This window comes from Pseudochaenichthys georgianus, unplaced genomic scaffold, assembly GCF_902827115.2.
Source record: "Pseudochaenichthys georgianus unplaced genomic scaffold, fPseGeo1.2 scaffold_999_arrow_ctg1, whole genome shotgun sequence".
NCBI classification, from domain to species: Eukaryota; Metazoa; Chordata; class Actinopteri; order Perciformes; family Channichthyidae; genus Pseudochaenichthys; species Pseudochaenichthys georgianus.
In genome coordinates, this window is record NW_027263519.1 from 27,226 (window position 1) to 34,680 (window position 7,455).

Genomic DNA, 7,455 nt, shown 5'->3' on the forward strand with positions numbered 1-7,455 from the left:
TTTTCAACTTCTGGAAGGCCTGGTCTGCCTGTGGGGTCCACACAAACTGAACAGAAGGAGAGGTGAGTACATGCATAGGAGCGGCAATAGAACTAAAATTCCTAACAAACTTCCTGTAGAAGTTAGCAAATCCAAGGAATTGTTGGACTTTTTTCCTGGAAGAGGGTGTGGGCCATTCAGCCACAGCGCTCACTTTAGCAGGATCCATCATTATCTGGTCAGGACCCAGGATGAAACCCAGAAATGAAGTGGAACTGACGTGGAACTCACATTTTTCAGCCTTAACATAAAGTTGATTGTCCAACAACTTTCTTAATACCTGACGAACATGCGAAACGTGTGAACCTTCATCACGGGAAAAAATCAGGATATCATCAAGATAGACAAAAACAAAATGATTCAAAAATTCCCTTAACACATCATTTATGAGAGCCTGAAAAACGGCAGGTGCATTTGTTAGACCAAAAGGCATTACCAGATACTCATAATGTCCGCTTGGAGTGTTGAAACCAGTCTTCCACTCGTCCCCCTCCCGTATCCTCACCAAGTGGTAAGCGTTACGCAGGTCAAGTTTTGAAAAAACTCTAGCTCCTTTCAACAGTTCAAACGCTGAGGTCATAAGCGGGAGGGGGGTACCTGTTCTTGATGGTTATGTCGTTTAGGGGGCTGTAGTCGATGCAAGGTCTTAGGGATCCATCTTTCTTCTCAACGAAGAAAAAAACCAGCTCCGGCGGGAGATGACGAGGGACGGATAAGACCCGTTTTGAGAGAGCCGTCTATGTACTCTCTCATAGACTCTCTCTCTGGAGCTGAGAGAGAGTACAGTCTTCCCTTGGGCAAGGGGGACCCAGGCAGGAGATCGATGGCGCAGTCATAGGTGCGATGAGGAGGAAGGGATGTCGCTTTAGTTTTATTGAACACCTCCTTGAGATCTCGGTAGCAGCTGGGTACGTTCGAAAGGTCAGGGAAGTCTGAGTCTTGATTATCTTCATGTTCCCTGTCATTGTCTATAATGGGCTCTCTGACAATTTCAGCAGTCTTGTCCCTGAAACACGAATGAGAGCATTCGCTTCCCCACCCCAAAACCTTACCAGTCCGCCAATCAATGTGAGGGTTATGTTTGCACAACCAGGGATAGCCCAGAATTACTGCATGCTGTGCAGAATTAAACAGATGAAAAGTCATATACTCTGAGTGTTCATGATCAATGGTTATTTTAAGAGGCATGGTTCTATGAGTCACTTTGCACATGAGAGTACCGTCCAGAGCGCTAGCTTCAAGTGTCTGAGTCAATGGCACGGAGGCAATTTTCAAACGTTTAGCTAACCCCCAGTCCATAAGATTAGCATCAGCCCCTGAATCTACAAGTACTTTCAAAGCTATGCTGTGCTCATTATTACTAACCTCAACCTGGGTCATGGATCGTGAAGGGAAATCTGCGCTTGTCAATCGGCTCACCAGCACCCTCCGTCTTACTGGTAAGCCCCGTCTTTTAACGGGCAGGCTCCCAGGAAATGTCCCTGCTTCCCACAGTAGAAACATAAACGCTCCCGGAGGCGCCGCTGCTTTTCCTCTGGAGACAGCCTGGCCCTTCCGAGCTGCATGGGTTCCTCTTCTGTGTTCCTCGAAGCAGGTTTCACGGTAGTAGAGGAATTGTGGGTCCGAAATCCGGGTCGTAGTGGAGATCGTGCAGGAGGTGGCGCTTTCCTGGCTTTCTCCCTCCGTCGCTCTTGCAGCCTAGTGTCTGTGCGTATAGCCAAGGCGATCATACTGTCCAAATCCGGCGGAAGATCAAGAGGAACAAGAAGATCCCGCACAGAGTCACTGAGTCCGCTCAAAAACATATCGTATAGTGCGTCTTCATTCCAACCACTGTCCGTGGCCAAAGTACGAAAATCAATGGCGTAGTCAGACACACTCTGATTCTGCTGGGAGATCTGTGTCAGGGCTCTGGCAGCTTCTCTCCCCGGTGTGGTTCGGTCAAAGATCTTTTTTATAGTCTCAGTGAATAGTTGGAGAGATTTACACACCGGAGACTCCCGTGCCCACTCCGCCGTAGCCCAGGCTTCCGCTCTTCCCGTGAGGTGGGACACAACAAACGCCACCTTGGCTAGATCACTGGGGAAAGCAGCAGGCTGGCAGGTAAAATGTAGGTCACACTGCGTTAGGAATGGACTGCAGTTACCGGACTCGCCCGAAAACTTCGCTGGAGGAGCAAGACGAATCATGAAAGCTGGCATGGAAAAAACAGCTGTAGGCTCTGGGGCTGGGGCAGCCACGTTGGAAGGAGCGGCAGGCACACTATCCAACCGTGTGAGTACATTATGGAGCTGTTCAGCCAGGTGATTAATTTGTGTTGTAACTACGCCACGAAACTCACTCTGGCTGCTAGTCAGGGTCATTACTCCCTGGTTTATGTCCTTCATTTCTTCCTCCTGCTGCCGCAGACGTTGAGCCTGAGAGCAGAGCGCTGCCCTCAGGGTTTGAGAGTCGGCTGAGTCCATTTGTTGGCCAGATCGTAATGTTACGACTGGAGCACACAAAAACTGATAGGACCCAAATGCACGACTCTAGACAAAAGATGATTCAAAAAAAGGTTTTACTGTGATGATAAAACAAGGTAATCCATTCACAAGGTTCAAAACGATCTGGCACTTGGCACAGGGAACACACAGAATATATACAGAAGCAAGGGACTCCACAGGTGCAAACAATAAGGGCGGGGCAGGTAATCAGGTCCGTGGACAAACAGGCAAGGTAGGAATCGAACTACCTGAAATGAGAAATGACAAAGTAAAACAGGAAATGGCAGACACGGACTTGACAATATAGACTCACAGAGAAATAATACTAACAGATCTGACGAGACACAACATACAGCCAATCAGCTCTGAATTATGTGAGATGACGTATGGTGGGGATGGCAGCACTTTGCCCCTATGGTCATTATTTTTTGCCACACACATTAAATAGGAAAATACTCTGAGCATGCGCAGTGTAGTTTTTGCAGTCACCGTTCACTTAGACAGTCAGAGGGAGGGGCAGGATCAGGTTTTGTCCCACATGGCTCTAAACAGCTCAATAGGCACACACTGTAGACACTAATTAGAAGAACACAGACTAAAACAGCAATGTACAGACGAATCAGATGATTAAACATGATCTTAAAATATATTTTATATATTTTTTAATCTATTTTTTGCATTTTGTTGTAATCATTATTTTAATACTTTCTGCTGACACTAGGTGGGGCTGTGCCCCACCTGCCCCTAATGACCAGTCGCCACTGTGTGTATGGACTTACGGACGTACTGCAATTTCTGAAGTGCTGGAGTGGCGTTCTGGTGCTCTCCGTCAGAACATGCACCCCTGTCAGTCGAGACATACCACGTGATGACACGTTAGGCTCGTGTTGTGTTCAAGGACCCTGACCTTGGCCAGGAAAAACAGGCACTAGCTTGTTTAATTTTTTTGCGGTCTAGATTTCTTTCATTTTTTTATTTGTTGCGTGTGTTTATAAATTACCTCGAGGGCCGTACCAAATTGTCTCGCGGGCTGTATACGGACGGAGGCCGGAGGTTCCCCACTACTGCCGTAGAGTCTCACTCTGAGCGAGTGCTGCTGCAGCTGCTCTCGGCTTCATCCATACTAATTAATTAATTCATTCAATGCTCGCCGGTTCCGCGGTTCCACATTGTTTGTTGTGAGGAGTCTGATATATTTAGTATATTTATATTTTAGTGCGACAGCCAGGGGTGACAGGCGCGTACGCGTCACAGGCAGCTTGCTGTTGCCAGATTGGGTGGTTTTCCGCATTATTTTGAAGCCTGTTTACGGTGTGTTTTAACTAGGTTTTCGGCTGAAAGGCATATGAAATCTGGCACACTTTTGAACGCCGTTATAATACAGTGCTGAGAATGAACGCACTTTTGAACGCCGCTATACAGCGCTGAGAATGAACGCGTTCTCAATTACGTTCATCTAGCGGAAATACAGTACGTTCAGTTCACGTTCGCCCAAAATATGAACGCGTTCATGAACGATCGTTCATTGAACGCGTTCAGGTACATCACTGCTGAGTATGCTAAACTAGAGAGAGAATCGCTGGCAAGGGGGCTACAACTACAACAAGATGAACATATTTGACCGTGATTTAATTCTAATACACGTTTCAAAATGATGCCAAAGTAACAACATACTGATACCGGTTAGTAAAAACCATGAATTAATGCTTTGACAAGTCTGCAGACAGACGGCAAGCGAAAAACCTTTTAAAAAGCGTATTTTCTGAATGGAGATTGGCTAAGCTAACGTTATATATGCTCCGACCGTCCACACTCATAACAACGGCCTACAGACATAAATAAAGCAGCGACTATATTCTCCATGACACAGACAGTCTGTGGTTTGTACTTGTTTAACTTTTGTCTAGTTTCTGAACAGATCGTATCTGTCCCCGGCTGTTTGAAGAGCAAGCATGGGAAACAAGACTCCACCTGCACACAAAGCCATTCTCATCCAACTACTGCGTCACCTTGGTCACTCACGACGAGCAGAGATAGGGTGGTTACTAAAAAAAAGTAATATATTACACTACTTCGTTACTCTCTACATAAAGTAACTCGTTACTTTACTCCTTACTTTACTCGCAGGGCCGGCCCGCCCCTCACTGCAGGCAGATCACGCAGACTGCTAAAGTTTCAAATGTTCTCTTTAGTTCAGTTTCCATTGTCGCATAAGACTGATCCAGATCCTGAATGTTTTCCTATCTGACCGTGGCTGTCCTCTGTCTCCTGCTATCTGACCATGGCTGTCCTCTGTCTCCTGCTATCTGACCGTGGCTGTCCTCTGTCTCCTGCTATCTGACCGTGGCTGTCCTCTGTCTCCTGCTATCTGACCGTGGCTGTCCTCTGTCTCCTGCTATCTGACCGTGGCTGTCCTCTGTCTCCTGCTATCTGACCATGGCTGTCCTCTGTCTCCTGCTATCTGACCATGGCTGTCCTCTGTCTCCTGCTATCTGACCGTGGCTGTCCTCTGTCTCCTGCTATCTGACCGTGGCTGTCCTCTGTCTCTTGCTATCTGGCCATGGCTGTCCTCTGTCTCCTGCTATCTGACCGTGGCTGTCCTCTGTCTCCTGCTATCTGACCGTGGCTGTCCTCTGTCTCCTGCTATCTGACCGTGGCTGTCCTCTGTCTCCTGCTATCTGACCGTGGCTGTCCTCTGTCTCCTGCTATCTGACCATGGCTGTCCTCTGTCTCCTGCTATCTGACCGTGGCTGTCCTCTGTCTCCTGCTATCTGTATATTTTGCGCAGTCTATCTCTGCTCACGCTGTTGCGTCGGCGTGTTTTCCTGCGTGTTGGCCATGTGTTGCACTGGAACCAGACACCGCAAAGACTTCAGCCGAGCACGTACTAACTGCGCATGCGTGAGTGGCAATAACTCTCCTTACCAGCAGGCGGCGATGGTGTGTATTCGTCATTCAAAACAGGCAACAACCGGAAAACAGAGAAGAAGAACAGACTACGTGATATAAACAAACAACAAATAGCTGTGTGTTAGCTTCACCTTAGCACGTGTTCTTTGCAGGTGTTTGTTGAGGTTTGATTATGACTGATTTTAGTAAGTAACGAAATAACGCGTGTCGGGGCAATATTAGTAACTGTAGTGTGATTACTGGATTATAAAAGTAGCGCGTTACACTACTCCGTTACCGACAAAAGTAATATTGTTACACCCAACTCTGCTAACGAGTCTAAAAAACAACTCACGTCAACGCACATAAGCTACGTGGGCGCCAACGTGAGCTTCCTCGTGACCAAAATATTTGACGGCGCTGATTGACTGAAATTATGTTTCGGCGGCACAGTTTACTATTGAGACTTTTGCAACGTGCTGGTTGCTGCTGTTTGGCTCGGGGGCTCTGCCCGGTAATGATAAACTAATGCCACGGGCAAGGCCAGGCAGGAAACAGGTGACTTATCAGTAACTTTAGACATCGTAACACAATTTTAAACGAGATTTTATTGTAGATTATACATTTTACTGATACCAATTGTATGATATCTACCTTGTTCATTAAAAATAAAAATATAAAATATATATAGCTTTTTATTTTATTTTTTTATTTTATTTATTTTTTTGTATGTGGGAAGAGGTGGGGCGGCGCCCCTAGCGCCCCTATGGGTCGGCCCCCACTGTTGTGCACTCTAATCAATATTAATCAAACTAGTGTTCGTTTATACATTTTAAGAATGGCGTTTATCTTTTTTGGGAGTGAGTTCTTATTTTATGTATTTGGGTCTACAAAATGTTTGTGTCAGTAAATGTGTGCTAACAGAGGCGGGGGTGTTTATGAAAACAACGGGGACAGAGCTGCTGTCAGACGAACAGCTGTGCAGCGTCATCACAAACGGACGTCGCTTCACGTGACGCTCTGGAGGAAAGGACGTCCCATTGCTCTTAGAACTCATTTCCCTGCTTCTCGTGGTTTCCTTGCATCTCTCCATGCTTCCCTGGTGGGAGGGACTAGACTGTAGTGGAACATTTCACGTCATATCTCTGAGCTTCCTGCCGCGCTTTCAGATGTGCCATACTCACTCTGGGCAGCTCACAGATATGACGTAGGGTTAATGTCCACGTTCACGTACCGTACTCATTGAAACGTGAAGCTGTTGATGGCCAGTGTTTACCTCTCTGCTTAAACAAGGGGTCATTATTCCGTGTAACGATTCCAGTGTTTCCTGTCAAAAAGATCAGAGACAAACCTCCTGACGAGTGGAGATTTGTCCAGGATTTACGATGTAAATGCAGCTGTGCATGCACGCTCGTCCGGAATTCTTATCTGATTACTCCAAAAGTTCCAGCCTCTGCAACATATTTACTGCCATAGATGTCTCAAATGCATTTTTCAGTGTTCCGGTACACAAAGACAGTCAATTTTTGTTCACATTTGAATATAATGGTAAACCTTACACATTCACACGTTTGTGTTAAGGCTAAATGTTAAAAAAGTCACTAAGCAACAGATGATGTCATTCTTGCGTATGTGTTCATAACACACGGCTGTTGTTATGCTTGCTGTGACGTTACATTAGTCCGTTCTCTGCTTGTAATTATGCCGTTACAAGCTTCAAAGTTGTATTTATCATCTGAATTTGCCGAAACAAGTTTAATATTCTGAAAGCCAATACTTTGAAGATGTATAAGTGAGGTGTCTTGAGTAGTCAAAATTACCTACAAATCATTGTACACACGTGTACATATTATTCTATTTTTATGCAGCTCTGTGTGATTTTGTAGCTACAATTCAGACTAATACACTACCAGAAGTGGAATAAGTACTCAGATATTGTAGTGAAATTAGAAGTACTCAGATATTGTACTTGAGTAAAGGAATAAGTACTCAGATCTTGTACTTGAGTAAAAGTAGAAATACCAGAGTGTTATAGTAACAG